A 19,768-nucleotide genomic window follows, 5' to 3' on the forward strand; every position below is an offset into this window, starting at 1 on the left:
TCCCCCGTTGTTTAGTAGGTGGGATTTAGTATAGGGATTTTCATAAATATTGGTAGTCTTTAATGTTTCACATTAAATGTCTTTAGTTTAAAGACAACTAAATGTTGTTTAGTAGGTGGGATTTAGTATAGGGATTTTCATAAATATTGGTAGTCTTTAACATGTTTCACATTTGGAAAGCACAGATGACGACCACTTTATTCCCTCGTTATCTCAGGCAGACGGTACAGCAATACGGCACTTAATTCACACCTTCAGTGGTTTAACTGAATTGATGAGCTCAACAAATGTTCTGTGCTGGGAGAGCTTTCTTGAAATCATAATTTTCTGGAAAGCGGCAATTGACATAAGCTGTCCAAAGTGCCAACGGAAAGAGTAGTTAAAAAGACACATCACTGCCAATTCACATTATCCGTGGGACCTTGTTGTCTCTGAGATACCAGCTATTATTCTTCTATTGGCAGAACTATCTTCTTTACAACCTAATAAGCCTGCAAACCCCTTATAATTGTCCAGGTAACCACTGAGGCAAGAGATCTTGAAAAGCTAGTCACAAAAACTGTACTAGACAGTATCAAGAAAAATATTTTCTAAGTTTCATCAAGTATTTGATTTGGCCACAGGAAAAAAAAAAACTTTGTGTGCTATCTGTTGTGATGATTTCAACTTGGCTGGTACTGGAGTTGCTGATATCCTTGATTCCCCACCCATCTTTTGATCGTGAAGTTTCACGTGGATGGTTTTAAACGTGGCATGGCTTTGCAGCACCTTGGTAGCAGATTTTAGCCAGTGCATCTGCTGTGTTTACTTTTCAGAGACTGCTGTGTTCTGGAATGATACTTCACCTCTAGCTTCAGTTTTTAATGGCTATGTTATTGTCTACCATATGCTGATGACAGGGTGTAACTCTCCCAGTGACGCTTCGGTTGCAGTGTTGGTTTTGTTGCAGTGCCTGGCATAGATTCAGGACTGAGAAACTCCACACTTTCTAAAATGGAATTGAAGACTTAAATCACTGTTGACTGAGTTGGTTGAGTCAGACACATGCAACAGTTTTGCAGGTTCTCTGGCACGATATGGACGTGCTTTTCTTGTTCTCATAACCATGTCTGGTTTTGTTCCAGCACTCAGGAGCTGAGTGCACTGCAGCACTTGTAATAATAATAACAATAGTAACTGGTATCCCGAGGTGCCAGGAAAGATTATGTCTTGCAAGCTTCGGACAAAAGATGGTCTGTTTGGCAGAAGGCAATGTGCAGGCTGAGAGGGAGATCTGATCTGCTCAAAAATACGTATTCAGCATTGAGCTGCCACCCAAATCACAGCTTGACACCCAGTACCAGAGTGGGCTGTTGGCAGGACTAGGACCCAGTGTATGAGGTGTGCACCCTGGCTCTGCTCTGAGCTGCCCTTCTACACACTAGTTTCTGTTGAATATTTCTCTGTGCATAACAATTTAGATAGGAGTAGGAAATAATCTAGAGGCTGTGATCTGTTCTTTGAAAAGTAGAAAATTTTTATTTATTTGAATAATTAATTTCTTTTGTTTGCTTATTGGCTCCAGCTTTCTTTAAATACTGTGCAAAATGTTATTTATAGTAGCTGGTTTAGATGATTGCTGCCTATCTTTCCTATTTAAATACTAACACTGACTTCTGGTCACACTTTTGCAATGATTAAAAATAAATAGATCTTACTATTTACTGTAATGCTTCCTTACAGTCCTCCTAAATTGCATGGCATGATGACAGTAGTCGCCAGGCTGTCTGTGAAGGAGCTGAAAAACTGTCATCCCCTTTTTTACTGATGTTTACAATTAGCTTTTGGTATTTGCATATTGTTTTGAATATGAAGTGCTTGGTAAGAGTATTAACAAAAGCAGAAGTCTATTACTGCATATGAATTTGCCCTTTTTTGCTCTGAGGATTTGTTGTATTAAATCAGGATCTTTTTGGAGGCAGAACTTGTGTATCTGTACAACACTGCACAACAGAGTGCTGTTCCCTGGTCAGTACCTGGTGATGTGAGTGCAGTCTTATCACAAGAGAATGTACATCCTGATTATGTCCATTACAGGGAGAATGTCATGGAAGTCAGGTAATTTCTCTTCAGTTTGTCAAATGGAAAGGGGGCTCTGTGCTAACGTCTCTATCCATGGTACTGGAGGCATTGCTGGGTATTGGTTATAAACAAAGATGAGTTGCTTCACAGCATTGAAATGTGCATCATGCATATTTCTACCCTACAATGGCCTCTTTCGGCCAGGTTATCAGTGGAGTTAAGCTGGATCCCAGTAGCTGAGGATCTGATGCCCTGTGACCTGATGGTGTCAGGATCTCTAGTGGCTGTGCAAGCAAAATATGAAGCAGATTGTTTAAAGGTGTCTCTTTAACAAGTCCCTGAAGCCTTTCTCTTTGCATACAGGAGGGAGTTTCCAAGGACTAGAGAACACTAAGAATGGTGGTTTACTATGTACAGGGCAACTCATCTGTTTTCAAGTGCATGCATATAAAAGACAAGCTTATAAATTGTCAGGCTTGTATAATGATAATGTGGTTAAAGCCTTCGCAGTAAACGATTTTTACAACTTAGTCTTGGGGAGCCTGCTCTGAAGCAGAACACTCGAGCACTTTGGTCTGTCCTTACTACTGAGTGCACAGCTTCATTTAGAAACATCGGTCTTGCCATTGGCAACTCATAATGGCCTGATTAAATAACTGCATGCACACCATGCGAAGAGCCACAGAGAGACAAAGCAGTTTTTCACTGTCCTTCTGGACACGGCACTTCTCAGATTTCTGCTGAGCTTTCCTGTCCTCTTGCAGTTTGTGTGAGGGCTGAAGCTAAATGCAAAATTCACCATGAACCCTCCAGCTTGAGTCAGTGTAAGGAAGCAGAAATGCCAGAAAACTGCAAAGATTATGCTTTGATGCAATTTAGTGCACCATGAAACTTGTTTATTGTTTTCATTTGAAAGGTAACTCAGCATGGGAGGTAAGCTGCCACACTCCTGTATTGCAGAGACCCACCTTTTTGACTGTTCTGGAATATGAAGCGGAGAATAGGGGAAAGGGGCCCTGTTACAGCTTAGTACTAAAGAAGCTGGAGATTCCCACCATGAGACTCAGTAGTAGCACAAAGCCTTCACAGGCAGCTTTACTTGCTCTCCCTTCTTGCTGTGAGTGTTGTATCACAACTTCTGTCCAAGGAAGGAGCATGAGAACACTCCAGAACAGCACCAGTGGGGTGAATCTAGTTCTGAGATCACTCTGATGTATTAGAAAGATAGAACAGGTCCGAGGTTCACTGAGATCCTGGGCTGACACATGTGAAAACTTATTTCACCATATTCAGTTAGTTTATCTTCAAAATCTTTCTAAGCCTGTTAGCCAGAAAGACTCTTGTTTGTATTTACATGCTCTGCTGCTGAGCACTGAAAACACGGGCTATTTAATATTTTGTTTCTATCATCTGATAGTTAAATATTCAGACATATACCTTTGGGCTTTCTTTCATAATGCCCCACATATTGTACAGACATCCACAAATCCATGCTGGTGCTTTGCATAAAAACTTCCTGTTACTTCAACACCTCCCCAGTCAGTCAGTGATGCAATATAACCCTGCCTGTCATACTCTCATAACACTGTTCCCCAATCTCATCATGTTTCCACTCTGGTTTTAAAAAGAAATTAAAAAAAAAAAAAAAAAGTTTCAGAGGCACAAAATGAATTCATGTGACACAACCATCATGCTGTTCCTTCACAGTCATGCCCTTGTGTTACTGTAAATGGGAATAATTGTTAATTATATCTATTACAGGCAATGAAAGACACAAAACAAATTAGGCTTATTCAGGCCATCTATTAAATAGGTGGGAAAGAGGCTAACTGAAGGATATACACAGTTATGCTTCTTTTTATAGAAACAGCAGCACTGCTGGCTTTGTGAAGGTCTGAACATGGGCTTCAATCAGAGAATGTAATTAATATTCTTCCCATGTCTCCACTTAGAAAACCCAAACCCACAATTGTGTAAAATTTTTGAAAAGAGAGTGACCAAAAAATTCACGGTGACAATAAAACGTTTACAGTGAACCCTAGACCTTTTTAGAAAATATTGGGCAAAACATTGTCATCAACAAAGACAACTGATTCAAAGGATGCTGCCATTCTAGATTTTTACCTTTTTCATTATTTTTAATGTTAATATATTTATATTGTACTTCAAGAGGAAAAGCAGCCGTGTCTGATCTGTGGAACCAAGACAGAACTCCCACACTGAAAATCAGAAGGGGTTTTCTAGAAAGGACTGAGGCTGTTTTCTACAGAACAGTTCTAAAACTCACCTGCTTTGATGGCAGTCAGATGGCTCTAAAATTCTCCTACACAGCTTAGTGTTTTTATAAGTAATTTGCGATTTTGGCTAGCAGTCTGTACCTAAAATGTACCATTTAATAATCTCCACCAGGTCATTGCTGCATCCCTGTAGCTCATGAGGGAAGGCTGTAACTTGGTGTTTGATTTACTTCACAAAGAGTCCAGAGAATGATTGACAGAGTGAGACTAATCCAGTTTATACTATTATACACATTGTCTCATTTTTCTAATTCCCCCTCCCACAGCTGGTTGCTCCGGCAACTGCTGAGCCAGAGGAAGAAGGAAAAGAGAGAACTGGAAATATTTTAGTGTCTCAGAGTGTATTCGTACTAAAATATTGGTCAATGGGGAGGAAACTGTGACTCTTAAAGCAGCTTCTTCCAAATGATAACTTTATGTGGGTGTCTCAAGGCCACAGAGCAGAAATATATCAGTTATTGGGCCACCCTTGCTCCTATAGTCTCCCTCCTTTTGTTTCTATCATCTGATAGTTAAATATTCAAACATATACCTTTGGGCCTTCTTTCATAATGCCTCACATATTGCACATATTTCATGAGTTTTCACTTTTTTGTCTAGCTATGTTGTGTCCAGGGTTTCTCAACAAAAAAGTGCGGCTTATCTACTCCCTAAGTTGTCCCAAGGTTCTGGACATAAATGTCTCTTTATAATACTTTGTATCCTGTGAAGTCCAACCCCTCCTACAAAACACAAGACAAACGAGGAAAACAGCAAGCAAATCCATCCCAATCTAATCAAAGCCAAAGGGGCTGAGAGGAGAAAGAAAAGGCTGAGGGAGCTGGGAGTGTTCAACCTTAAGAGGAGATGGCTGAGAGGGGACACCATCCGTGTCTGTCAGTGTGAGCAGGGAGGGCTCAGAGCATGGACCAGGCTCTGCTCTCCGGGGCCCAGCAGTGGGAGCAGAGGAACGGGCAGGAACTGATGCCCAGGAAGTTCCACTGACCGCGAGGCAGAACTGCCCTGTGAGTGACCGAGCGCTGGGACAGATTGTCCAGAGAGGCTGCGAGACTGCCTCGCTGGAGATACTCCAGAGCCGTGTGGACACAATCCTGTGCTGTGTGCTCTGCAAAGACCCTGCCTGAGCAGGGAAGTGGCACCAGGTGAGCCACTGTTATCCCTTCCAACCCGACCTGTTCTGTGAGTCTGTGTAATTCTGGATAGAGGCTAGTCTGCAAAAACATGTTGGTTATTACAGATCAAGATCTTACTGCTGCACATCTACTCACATATCACAGCGAAGACGTTTCTCTCGCCTGAGACACTCGTAAATCTGAGGGTTAATAACTTAAAAAACTCTGTGCCCCAACCGTGTGTGCCAAGCAGGAAACGAACACCTAACATTCAATGCAATGTTTATAGTCAAACCAGTGTCAACAATAATTGCTGAAAAAGTTATTGATGAACCTAAAGTGTCATATTTGGGACTGTTGCCCATGAATTTTCTCATTTCCTTTAAACATATTTTACAGAAAAAAATGCATTAGATTTGGAAACTAGGACACTTTGAACTACAAAAATCATCCTTGCTGTTGGTAGCCTGTGGGATTATGGACTCAGTCTGTGTAATTTTTTTTCACTATGTTTGATAACTGATGTCTTCGTTGCATGGCATGTTTTTATCAGAGAAACCACTTGTGAGAGTGTGTGTATGTCTGCCTCAAGGGTGCGTTATAAAACAGGAACAAAAACTTACATTTAGGATTGGGCATGCACTGCAGAGTACTGTGTATTATGTGTGAAGTTTCTAGAGTTTTCTTGTAGTCACTGAGCACAAGAAAGTTTGAAACTCAACACTCTTTAATCCTTATTCCCAGAGGGCTCTTCTTCTGTAGCTAAATATGTTCCATTTTCATAAAAATCTTACTTAGTAAAATAGACCCAGAGACAATAAATAATGCTAATTTATTTCCATGAAACATGTTCTGCTGTCTGCCTACTTAAAAGGCACAGTATAAATGGATTCAAAACACAGAGATGAAAAATGTGTGCTTGGAGGGCAAACTATGAGAAATCAGGAGGAGCACCCTTGGATAAATTATATTAGTTGCCCTTCAGGATCAGCAATGAAACATGAATTATCAACATTTTGTCAGCTCATAAAGGGCAAAATATCTGAGAAAATATTTTTAAGAGAGTTTGTCACTGAATGAGGATGAATGATTTCCAGTGACACAAGCTGCTCATTGCAAAAGCCTAATGATTGCAAACACTACCAAAATGCAAGAGGTAATTTGTTATTGTAAGAATATCAGCAGTGTTTAAGGATCTTTTTATTGCCCTGAATCCTTTCGCCACACAAACCTTCATTGATTAGGGTTTTTTGTAGTTTTTTTACACGTACATTTGGGTTTTTTCATATACTGGTAAAATTAGAGCAAAAGATCTCATTATAAAGTGATTTAATGGTTTTGTTCATCTTTTGTAGAAAACAACTCAAACCAGGAAAGGAATCAACAGTCAATTTTACCACTTATGTCCTTTCAGTCCAGGAGGCCAAAGTAAGTTTTAGAATAATGGTGTTGAAGCCAAAAGAGCAAGTGACCTGACCTCCGTGGGAAAGGATGGAGAAGCCTGATTGACACTTTCTTGGTTGCAAATACGAAGCACAGTCCTGACTTCATTAACATCAGTGGAAATTTCCTCACTGATTTCAGTAAAAGCAAAACTGGACCAGACTCTGTGCCTTCATCTCCTGGAGCCCTGTTCACCTTGATTCTCTTTAGAAAACAGGGGAGGGGATCTGGGGGCTGTGTCACTTCTATGAGGACTCCCCTGGGAATCTTTGTCAGGCTGCCCCATGGGTTTGGTGTCTCTGGCCTCAGTTGTCGCTGGGCCTGTCCTGTGGCAAGCAGGGATGAGCATTTGCTCCCTGGAGAACCATTTGCACTGGCAGAGTAATGGCACTACAGTCTCCCTGTCTGTGAGCAGTGAATCATCAGGTAATATATTGGAGTCCCTATGGTGAGCGGCGGCTGCTCCTCAAATTATCCTGCTTCACACAAGAGAAAGTCACAGAAATTCAGTTACGCATTTGTGTCCCCACCTTCCTTATCCAATCTGTAGCTTTTTGCCTTTCATCCTCTACCATGGATTCCTATACAGCTTCCTCTGGGCACCGTGCCTGGGAGGGGATTGAAGTTACTGCAGTTTGGCAGATTCTGAGGCACACATTTTCCTTCAGGCTGATAGTTGTCTGTGGCATAGACAGTGTGTGGGATGTGATAGTGAAGGGCAAGCCATGGTGTTTTGAAAGCCAGTAAAATCAAGATCCATTTGTCTCTGCCTTGGCAAGGGGTGAAACATCCTGCGATTAGGAAATTTCTTTCTTTCTCGTATGCAGAGAAGGTGACAGCCAGCTATCGATTTGTCTCAGATATAGGTAGGACTCTGCTTGAATTGCTTTCATTTCTTCACCTCTGAGACCTCAGGCAGCTCAAACTCACAGCTGCCCAATGCCAGTTGTGAGGAAGAAAATATTAGTGTATTTAAAGAAAAGTGAATCAAAAGTCAGTATGCAAAAGCAATTTACTTGGTGAAAACAGAGCTTGCTAGAGAATGACTCCACATCCACAGATGAAAGGCAAGTACAAAACACATTTTTTTACCAGCTGTCATCATTTGTGTGAGTTGAAGAGCTGGAGCCCTGTGCTGTTTCACCTCAGAATTCACTGAGAAAGAACCAGCTGGTTTTGGCTCTCCTGGCTCTGGCTATTTGATCTTTAAGAAAGGACACAGCTTTTGCCTGTGGCTCCCTGCAGATACTGTGTGCCTCATACACCGAAGAACAAGATCCCAGTATGATTCTCTGCTGCCTGACCTCCCACTCTGCTGTCAGACTGTACTCATTGTATGCCCATGGCCTTAAGAATAGCAATGTTCACCCCCCTGGGAAATTACTTGTCCTATGAAATGAGAAACACCTTTTTTTCTTGGCTTCTGAGAAGCATTTTCTCAATATTTATTTACTTGCTGGAGTGGGAATCTATTATGTAAACCAGTTTCTTTACTGTCTGAAGCAGTTCTCTATACCAGTATCAGTTTTGGTCTTTACTGGATTGGACTCATATGTCTATAATAATTACCAAGTGGTTTTAAGGTTACCTAAAATTACCTGCCAGCTGCTGGTAAGATGTTTAGATCACTGTTAGAAAACTGTGTTATTAGAGAATCGTATCACAGAGCGGGGAGAGACAGAGAAACAAGCTTTCTGGCATGCAGTCAGATAATTTCATAGGAGAATATCCTGAAAATGTGAAATCTTGAAATGTCAATGGCCATTTTACTATTATTTCGCTTGCAAATATGCTGCTCTTTACCAACTGATGCCCATATATTCATTTCTAAAGAGGTTTTGCAAGACTCCTTGAGTGTGAATATTTTGTTGACTTTGTGTTTTGGAATAAAAAAAAAATAATAATGAAGGTAGAAAAAATCTTTAAAAAATACCAAACTAAATAAGTTTGAAACCCCTGAACATTAGCTGTAGCTGGCACTGTTACAGTAGCATTTGAAACATAAGTACTGAAGCTTTTTGTTAGTATTACAGGATCAGAATCTGACTCTGGTGAGGAATAAAATGGAAATCCACAGGCTGTTTCCTTTGACCACTGAGCAAAATGACGGAAGGAAATGAACAAATAATGTGTGTTTCTTAGTACTGCTTTTTAAATCTCCATGACATAAAATGAAGTGATGTAGCAGGAATTGCTTTCCTTGGAGTGTGGCTTAAACTCAGTCTTGCAGCAAATGGGAAGGTGCAATGATTTCAGTGGGAGCTCCACACTGAGGAAGGTACCTACCACAGCAAGGAACTGTTCCAGTTTCTGTTTACAGCCTCCTGGTAGGGCTCAGCCTCATGCAGGGCTGTGGCAGGGCTGGGCACAGAAACCCCTTCCAGAGTCTTCCTGACTCCTTGGCAGTTTTCCTGAGCCAGACTAAAATAGCTCCTTACAGATAAAGGTCTAACCCAGTGTCATTGAATAAAACTGACAATGAGGGCTTCTGGGTCAACCTTCAAAGGCAATTTTCCCTCATTTTTTGTGTCCTGCTTTGGATCTATTTTTCCATAGAAACAGCTGTCAGATCACATCTACTGTGCAAACTTCCCCACCAGGCTACACACATGTTCTCCTCGTTCTCTGAAGGACAAACTGCTGTTTAAAGTGCATAAGGTTGTATTTTCAATTCATAACATCGTGGGAAAAGGTGAAAGGACTGTGGAAATCCAATAGCAGCTGCACTGTCAGCATCATGGTTTATGTAAATGTCAAGCAAGTTTTCATCTCACACAGGTTTATTTGGAAAAATAAAATATTATTTTAAGGACTTGGTCCGTTCCTCTGTCCTGCACACCTGAGCAGATACCAAGAGCTGGTTACTTTAGGACTTTCAACTCCTGACTCTTTTGCATTGTCTTTTAAGTAATCAGAGAGCTACTAGGAAAGCTAATGCCCGTTCTCACAAATCAGACCTCTAGAAAGAGGTAACTAATGCAGTTTGATTTCTGGATGTTATTTTCTGTGCCTCTGAGGCACTGGGGGTCACTGGAGTGAGGACAAATGACAGTGCTTGTGGTGTGAGAAGCACTGAGGTACCTGGAGGCAGCCAGTGACCAGTGTGTTCCTTTTAATTTCTTTCTTGATAAAGTGAAAAAAGTATTCAAGACGGATGTAACAGTGGTGCTTGGACAATAATTTGGGGAGGAGGGGAATACTAAGGCCTATTTCAAGGTTTACATGTTATGAAACCATTTCCATATACTCCCTGGGCGGGATGGGTGCCAGCTCTTGTACTGGCTCAAGCAACATTTTCCACTACGTTCAATCTTGTCTTTGATATGCAGGCATGATGTGCTAGAATGAACGACTGAGCTTAATTCATCCCTCCCCTTGATTCCTCCTGTCTTTACTGCAGCTTTCTGCCTCATCTCCTATGTTCATTCGAAGAAAAAAAAATACAGCTATGACTCAAACCACAGCTCTCCTGCTCCTGGGTTTGTGTGTGCAAAGCTGCAGGGATCTGAGGGCTGGACAGACCACACCTAAGGCATGAAAAGCACTCTCAGCTTGTCCGAGTCATGTCTGTTCAGCAGAGATATCCTGCAAGAGAGCTGAAATGTCAGGGTAATTCCCTATCAGAAACAAAGACCATGTACAAGAGCTCTTCCAACATCAGTCTTACCCAGGCAAAGCTTTTTTTCAAGCATCTTCCCAGTTTTTTGTTGCAGCCATTTCATAGTAGCTGATGTGAGTTTTTCCCTCAGGAGTTGTGGAGAAATAATTTATTGAGTTTACCTTTTATGTAGAATAGTCTGGATATAAAATATCTTTGTAAAAATATTCTTGTAGTGGAGAAAATCATAGCACTTAATTTTATTGTTTTAAAATTATGTGGTTAGCCACAACAGTGGCTAACAGTTACAACCTGACGTGACTATTTTCATGCTGGGAAGGTGTTACACAACTGTGTTGCAAGCAAGAAAAAACTGTCTCCAGTGAGTCCTCCGCATGTATAGGTATTTACAGCAAAGAAAATATTGTCCTTGTAGCATGTTTGCATTCACTCATCACGAGGGAGAAGAGATATTTCTCAGAAGTCAATAATCTGTGTGTTTATAAGGGGGTCATCCACTGCCCTTTGCAGGAGTGAAATATACCTAGAGCAAGAAACAGGATCCCATCTCATGGAATATCCTTTTAATAATTTTCCCAGGTTTCCTTATTCTGGAATGGTAGAAAGACAAAATACCCAAGCCAGAAACCACTCTCTCTACTAGAACAAATGATCAGGATTCTCATCAGTTTCTAGATCCTGTGGAACATCCTCCCCTAATAACAGTTGTGAGTTTTTTGTGGGCTATCCAAGAAGCCTGGATAGCAATGACATTTTTGTGGGCTAACCCAGGGCATTATCAGATGCTGGCTAGGATAAATGGGTGTTTGCTGGTGAGTCAAATAAAGAAACAGGCAGCATGGGGGATGGTTGTTTTGAGATGTGTATCTTTCTAAATGAATCAATATTGCAAATGAGCTGAAAAACATGCAAACAGATGCAAATAAAAGAGCATGAACTGTTCATAGCAGTACTTGAGCATTGTTTTATACCCCAGTCTGCATCAACACAAATTAGGTCAAAGATAATTCAGATAAAGGTCTGTAAAAATGAGATTCATCACTAACAGCTTACTTAATTCAGGAGGTTAACTTTGCATAATAAGTTCTGAGGAAATAATTAAATGGAGCTTTTATTTTCCTTTTTACAAATAAATGCCCATTAAATGTAAGAATTTGTAAACAGAGCTTAAAACTACAAATGAAAGGTAAATTAATTATTTAATCCTGTAGAATTTACTGTACGAAGAGTGATCTGAGACAGGTTATAGTGAATGTGTTTTGTCTATTCAGTCTATCTGATAACACTTCCTGAATAGAGTCAATATTATTTTCTTTTCTGGTTGCAAGTTTTCATATAGCAACAAGGGAGATAAACACCTAATAGGTGTTTATAGGAACATCTCATTGTAAAGCCAGAGAATCAAATAGGAAAGATTACTGGAGGGGGAAAGAGGAAGAAAAAAGGAAGCAATTTAGCTTAATTCATTTTAAGAAACCAACAGATTTCATGCTGGTGGCATCCCAATATTTCACTGAATGACAAATTTGTTTCTAGCTCTTTTTAGGCTTATATTTAATTCTTAAACAGGGAATTTCAAATTAAGAAACACAGGATTCTGATGCGTTGGATTTGTGGTGGCTAATTCTTGGTGAAGTGCATGTTCAGCATATGTCAAAAATCTTGATCTCACGCTTTGTGACGTGGAGATGCACTGAGACGAAATTCTTGGCTCAGATGAAAAAAAATTTCCTTTTTCAAACACCTGCCTCGTAAGAAAGGTGACTTCTCATATAGGAGACCTTCAACTTTACACCAAGTATTTGTGTCACACATACTGATTTTTGCAAAACGGGGAGAGTTCATATATGAGATACGAGGTCACATATTACCTTGGTATTGAGAATTTCTCTGGGCAGCATTTTAAATGGGACACATTCCAGACTGGGTATGTAATTAAGAAAATCTTCTCTAAGTCTGTGATATGTGGTATATGAAACAGTATCATGAGAAATTAGCTGATTTGTCTCGCATGCAGAGATTTATTTATTTGTTTATCTGTGTATAGGGGCAGAGAGAAGAGTGAGGAACCAGGAGAACAGAACATTAGGAGAAGCATCTACTTTTAGACTTGCTGGGATAATGGGGGCACCCCTCCATCTGGTTAGGTCAGTAGGAGAATCCCTGATGAAATACACAGTGGTACATCTAGAAAGAGGTGGAAAAATGCCACTCTGTTATTGCAGCTACATCAAGACAAATTAGGTTGCTTAGTTCCAGACTGACATGTAGTGTGGTCTGGGGGAAATTGCTTTCACGCCTCACCTAAAGTCACCAGCCAAATGTGTGAAAAATCCTGTTGTCATAGAGCATCTGGAAACAAGGAATGTGGTACTGGTACCCAAACTAGAGTTTATTTTAAATTGGAAGTAACAGTAGGAAACCTGGAAAATGTTCTTGCACAATTCAAGTATAGTACTTTGTGAAGTCTGTCATAATTCTCTGCAGACCTAATTATGTGGACAGCTTTTCTTTAAATCCCACTCAAACCCACTTAATCCTTCTTTATGCACAACAGAAATGGTTGGATGAGATACCATGGGCTATTTTGCAAATGGACTGCAGTTGTCTTGAAGAGAGTTTGTGGCTCAGTTCAGGCCCTGGGGATGCGGAATACTGGGCTCTGAAGTGATGGCACCAGTCGTGACTATGCCCTTCCACTGTGCTGGAATTGCTTGAAAAATTTCTGTATGTGAGCAAATCCTTTTGCACTCTGTCAGGATTTCTGAGGCACCAGTAAAGACCCACTGTGTTGCTTGATATTTATGTTTAATGTGTGATAGGAACTATACTGAAATGATCCTGAGCTGCCTACTGAGCAGTCACTTGCAGGACAGCTTGCATCTGAAGGCGTGAGCTGTTGTGACCTTATCACAGTCACCATAAGGAAAAAAAAGTTAAATCTGCTAAATTTAGAATCTGGATATTTGAAAACTGTCTCAACTCAAAGATGCAGCGGATATTAAAACAGGATTTGGTTTCAGCTGAGTGGAGAATTGGATGTGAATCCATGAATAATGTGTCTGGGGTTTTTTAATTCAATAGGACTTGAGTTTAAAAAGGTTTTTATAGAGATACTAATTCCAACTCCCTTTGCTGTTTTCATGGTTCTGTTTTCCTCATTTTTATGCATTTGCCCTCTAACCAGCTGAAGAGATGTGTGCAACCTTGTTACCACTGACTGAATGGAAATTGGCTGGGGCATGCAAATTGCCCAAACAGAGTCTTGGAACCAACATCAAAGTAGCAAGGTTGAACCCTGTAATTGGAGTGTCAAAACCCCTAAGGGTTTTGAAGATCCAACCTGTAAGTGTCATGGGGGTAATTTATCTTAGTAGACATACTTCTGCATATCCTGAATTTATTTACATCAGGAGCACTTCCTGCAAATTTCTATCACACTAATAAAATCTGTATTTTTGACAATATTATGGCATAATCAAATCAGGCCTGGGGCTTTTATTCATTGTTTATGCAAAGATTTTAATAGGAAGCTGCTTTTGTCTTATCTTTTCAAAGAAACTTTAGTTCAATATTAAGTTCTGACTTCTTGGTCATTTATTGCTGAGAGTGTTGAAATCCTGTTTCCTGATCTGTAAATATGGTTTTGTATTAGCTCTTAAACTACTGCAAGAGAGGGTGCTACTGAGGAAAAGTCCTCCCTCTCCCCCTAAAATTGACTGCTTAGGGGACTATCCAGAGTATTGTGAGACGCAAATCAAAGACATATGAAAATAGAGAAAGCCAGGAGAACTCTCAGTAGTAGAAAACACCTCCATGAAAATCATACTGATATTGCTACAAACCAGCACCAAATCAAACACAGATTTACAGCTAGAACTGGTTGTAGTTAGAGATAATTAGGTAGCACATTGTCCCACTGTACTGAATCATTTCCTTGCACACACAAGCGCCCTTAGATCCAGAGGGAGGAACATAGAAGCAGATATGGAGCACTCTATTGAAGGGATAGGTTAATTTGACAGGATGGATCCTTACGACTTCCTGCATGGAGAAAGAGTCTGCAGTCTGTAGGGGCAGTGTCTGACTGCAGAGGACACTGGACCTCAAACAGCTAAATCCTACCTTAAAGCCCCAGATAATGGTCAAATTAATCTTCTCTACGTCCTGAGTCTGACCTACTGTGCCTGCAATACACAGTAGCTGAGCTGTTTACAGCACCTGTCTCCCGCACCACAAGGAGATGAGTACCACAAGGCTGACAGCATCAGAAGTCAGGAGAATGCTGGAATCTGAAAGCTTAAGGGCAAGGTAGAAGAAATGGAATTTATAATCCCAATATAGGATAGCATAGTATGAGGTATGTTAAGTCTGAATATCACATTAAGACCTATGCATGACATCAAATTTCTACAAGAACTCCAGCCTGGTGCTGATTCACAGGATCCTTATTGTCAGGGAAAGATGAACAACTATTGCCAGATGAGCTGTTTTTTTCAGGATATCATTACAACCAAGATGAAGCTTTCTGTGCACAAAGCAGTTTCTCAAGACTAGAGACATCTTTTTCCTGGGGGAAGTGTAAGATTAAACGGTTGCATAATTACCCACTTAGGAAACTGGAACTGCCATAAACTGACAAAAAACAAAGCAAAGAATAATTACTGCTTATAAATTTTACAGGATAACAAGCAAGCATAAATTGATGCTTTTTTTTAAGAGGCAAGATCTTTATAGATCTTATCACTATGGATTTGTGCTAGTATGTATATTTAAATAGGGAAAAAGGGCAGAAAGTGGTCCCTAAATTAAAAAGTTGGAACAATCATTTAACTGTAAAACTTCTAGTTAGCAAAGTACTGAAGACCATCCTTAATTAGCAATCACTTTTAGCACTGACTGTCTATTTCTGCATGGGGATATGTAGTTCAGTGAGAAAACTCAAAGCAGGATCTCTTTCAGGTTCAGTTTTTAAACCAGCTTTATTCAGTGCATTGCAACTTGTTCTACAGAAGTACAGCATAAAAGATGGAAAGCAACTGAGAATCTTATTTGGGCAGTGGGCAACTGCAGGCACTTCAGTCAGATGTGACAGGAGTCATTGTGTGCAGTACTTTTGAGTTTAATACCACAGGAACCAAAAGGACTTTCAGAGTTAGAGGAAGGAGTTAACATTCAACACTGTGAATGTGGCATTTGTATTTCAAGAGAAATCTCAGTGAGACCAAGTATACAAAAGCCTGAAATGGGAAAGAATAGATAGCTGCCAACAGGCTTTCTTGCAAAGGTAAATAATAAAAGATAGAAGGTCAAAGCTTGGAGATAAGAACAAGAATATACAGGACAAGCAACTAAAAGAATCTTTTTATAACCAGAGGCTCTTAGATATGGAACAGACAGGGCAGTGATTCTAGAAGTGCAGTGGGCAATTGCACACTGTGCTTTTTATATTCTCTGCTCACCTAATTTTAAAATGGGGTCATATGGTAGAGTGTCAGTGAGATACTTTTGAAGTAGAAACTTATGTTTGAAGATGTCTGGGCTGTAAATCTGTGATAATTTAAAAAAAAAAAAGTATTCATGACAAAATAAATCCCAATATTATAATTACAATTAGAATAATTATAATATATATATAATATATATTACACTCAGACCACAGCTGACTGAAGGACAGAGCCATCACCAGTCACAGCAGATGATTTAGTAGTTCTTGGGAGGAAATGATATGGCAAACAGAATGATCTGTGGTGGTTTTTGAATGAGAAGAGGTAGATGAATAGAGAAAAAAATTAATCATATATGTCTCTCTACAGACATGAAATTCTGATCTCTTGCCTGAGGAGCTGCAGAATGGACCAGATGTGAGGGACTGCTCAAGTCCAGCAGTTTATCCCAGAACATAAGTGATCTTTACACAGCACAGCACAGAGCCGAGGTCGCCAGTGCTTTGTGCTTCGGGTTTGCTGGAAGCAGAGATGCACCACAATTCCCCACAAATCAGAAAAGTCCCCCACTTCTTCTCCTTCTCCAAATGACATTGGAGAAGCAGGGATATTTGATGACCATGACACTCCCAGAGATCCTGGTGTTTAATCAGCGTTCAGTAGGCATCTCTGGATTCTTCCTGCCAAAGAGGATCCCTAGAGCTGCCAGATTTCACAGCTGCCTATTGCAAAGCCAAGCTGTAAGAGGACTCAGCCAGCCCAGAGGTTTACTCTGAAACATGGAGCATGTGAAAAAAACACCTTTGGGATTTCTAGCTGCCCTGCTGTCTGGCAAAAATATTTGAAGCTTTGATGCCTGGTTATAGCCAATATCTCAGGGCTCTAAGATTACCCCCTGTGCACTTGGGAGCTGCATTGCAGTTGAAACTTCTGATTACTTTTGGAATTTAACATTTCCAGAAGTGCAAGGCTGCTCTGGATCCTCATGCACTGAAAGGAAACAAGGGTCTTTGCACAGAGGGGTTCTTTTTGACTTTATAGTAAATGTACTGAATCCAATGTTATCCCCCAAATACTCTGAATGCCACTTCTCTGGCATTTTCCAGCAGGCACAGTTGTGTCAGAAAGTTTTGGCTACCATTGCTTGCAGGGACAAAGCACATCTGGCTACCTGTGAAGGAGGTGTGCTCCTTGTATCAGCCCAAAGTGCAGTTCATAGCTCTACGTGCCAGAGATCCCAAAATTTAAATGTGTTGCTCCATTTGTGGAGAAGTATCAGTAAGTATTCAAAAATTATAACAGCCACAATAATAAGAAAAAAAATTCAGCTTCATGCTAGAGGCAAAATTCAGCTGTGCTATCTCCCTTATTCAGTGCCATTGATGCCAGTGGAAGCAAAGTGATTCTGAGAACTTTTGCACATCTGACCGGAGTAGAACGTTAGCTTTTTGCTCCTCCAGTAATAGCCTCTGCACACTCCTATTGTCTTTAGGGATTACTTTTCCACAGTGTTAAAACTAATCAGGTATTTGTGCTCCTGCTGCCTCAGTGCAGCCTATAAGCTGGTCACTGAGGGCTGATGCAACCAGCAGCACCATCCCAACTTTTACTGAATTCACTGCCATCACCAACCTGTTCTTGGTGCAAGAGATGAAACAGGAGAGCAAATCGACAGGCAGAGGGAAGAGATTGCCTTGAGGGAAAAGAGATTGCCTTGAGGGAAAAGAGGAGATTACAGCATTTCTGAAAGAACTCCTGAAATGAACTCTGGGCTGTATTCTGCAGCAGGATGAGGACATCCCTGGGATGTTTTCCAAAGCCAGATCACTGCCTGTGTCCAAACCATGTGAGCCCAGGCAGTGAAACCAGCAGAAGTGTGGGATGTGCTCAGTGCCACAACAGTCAGCTCACTGCCACCCTGGTACTGCCCCCGTTTTCCCTTTCCCCCAGTCTACCCATTCTGAATTGTGCAAGACTGCAGCCTCTCAGGCAATCCAGGAACAAAATACATTGCAGCTGTTTGTATTGTATTTATATGGAAATTACATCATAAAGCATTGAATAAATACTGTGCCACACACATGCCAAATTTAGTAATTGTTAGGATTCACACTAATAGAATGCTGCAGCAAGCTAGATTAGAATTAAGCAATTAAATGTAGTTTTTCCTACACAGGTTAGTTACTGGCCACTACATCCTGCACCAGAAGGATTAAATCAAACAGAAAAAAAAATCAACTCTGAGGCAGCAACAAAAGGTATAGTAAAAGGCCTGGCTGCAAAGCTAGCCATTCATGCCTCCAGGTGACATGCTAGTGACAAACAGAATAATCTGATTCTTTTCACATGAACATATTTTTATCTGGAATATTTTGAACTATAACAATATTTTCGCATCATGCAACTATTTCAATTTCCACCAAGCATGCTGGTTTTAAGTGGCACTAGCTGGTTCTCTCTTCATCCACTTCTGACCTATGCCTCCTGCTTACTCCTCTTTTGTCTCATCAACCAATAGTGGTCTTGGAAGTCTTGATTTTGATATGTGAAGTAGCATTAAGAGTTTACTTGCTGCACTCTGCTCTATTAGCACTTAATATACTTCAGTGAAAAAGGATTAGCTCAAGAATTTCACTGAATTCTTGAAAAAGCCCCAAAAGTGCTGACCCGGATTTGGAACAAAACTTATCCATTAACCTTTTCTTAACAAGGATTATCTTATTATTGGACAATTTAAAGGAGTGGAAGTAGGCCTCAAATTGCGCAATTTAAGTCCAGTCCAGATCAATGACTTAAAATAATTTTCAACTGGAGCACCATAATTGAGTGGGCTGAAGAGCAGGTTTGCTGTTGAGTGGTATCCACATTAGAGAAGTCATGCAGCTTATCTGTACTACCATCCTTTAAAGAGCTCTTAGCAGTCATGGGTTGAACAAACAGTCTCATTTAGGATGGTTCACCCATGTCAAAGATGAAAAAGAGAAGTGGTAGAGAGCGGGGCCATTACCCTTAACCTGTGCTGGAGCTCACCCCTTGCTGAATGACTGAGATGACTCTTGAAGGCTGAGTGACTGAGTTTCCAACAGCAATAGTCATAAACAAGAAAAGGATAAACATTGTCCTGAGAAGACTTCTGATCCAGCAGACCCTATGCTTGCTGTGTATCCACAGGCAACTCCTCCCTGAGCTTTTCCTGCCTTCATGCTGCAGGTCGCCTGCAAGTGCCTGAGGTGTTCATGGAGCTCAGTGTGCGGTTGGCACCAGAGTAGCAGCGACATCGTTTTGGGTTCCTACAGCACAAATTTGGGACCCTTTGTGTTACTGATACACCAAACCTTCTCCATGATGTTTACAATAATAAGAACCCCCCAATGACAATTAAACCACTAATGGCTGCAGAGCACAGGGAGCTCCTCCTGTGGGGCCACCATCCATGACAGCAGCAGGACCTTTGCTGATAATTAATTACAGCACTCCTTACCAATTGGTCTGAAACTATTGACACCATGTGTAAAGCGTTCTCCCATTTCTCACTGTGTCAATTCAGGCTTCTTTTAAAGTTTTCTTTGCACTTACTGACTTAATAGGCAATTTATTTTTTTGTTGCTTTCAAACATAGCTGGCTACTGTTCTATTTCTGGCTGGCACACTGAGGATAAAATGTGATCATTAAGTTAATACCTAGTTTAATTATAGCAGTCTCCATTTAAATTGAAGCAAAATTATGCATAAATAACTTCAGGTTTACCTCTTCAGTCACTCTCACTCTATGTAATAGCTTGATAATTT

At 40.6% G+C, this 19,768-nt stretch overlaps 1 protein-coding gene across 1 annotated transcript in view; it reads left to right on the forward strand.

The window, feature by feature from the left end:
• BMERB1 (bMERB domain containing 1) overlaps positions 1-19,768 on the forward strand; it is a 47,569-nt gene that overhangs the window by 523 nt on the left and 27,278 nt on the right. The gene's annotated exons all lie outside the window — the stretch shown is intronic.

This window comes from Corvus hawaiiensis, chromosome 16 (genome assembly GCF_020740725.1).
Source record: "Corvus hawaiiensis isolate bCorHaw1 chromosome 16, bCorHaw1.pri.cur, whole genome shotgun sequence".
NCBI lineage: Eukaryota > Metazoa > Chordata > Aves > Passeriformes > Corvidae > Corvus > Corvus hawaiiensis.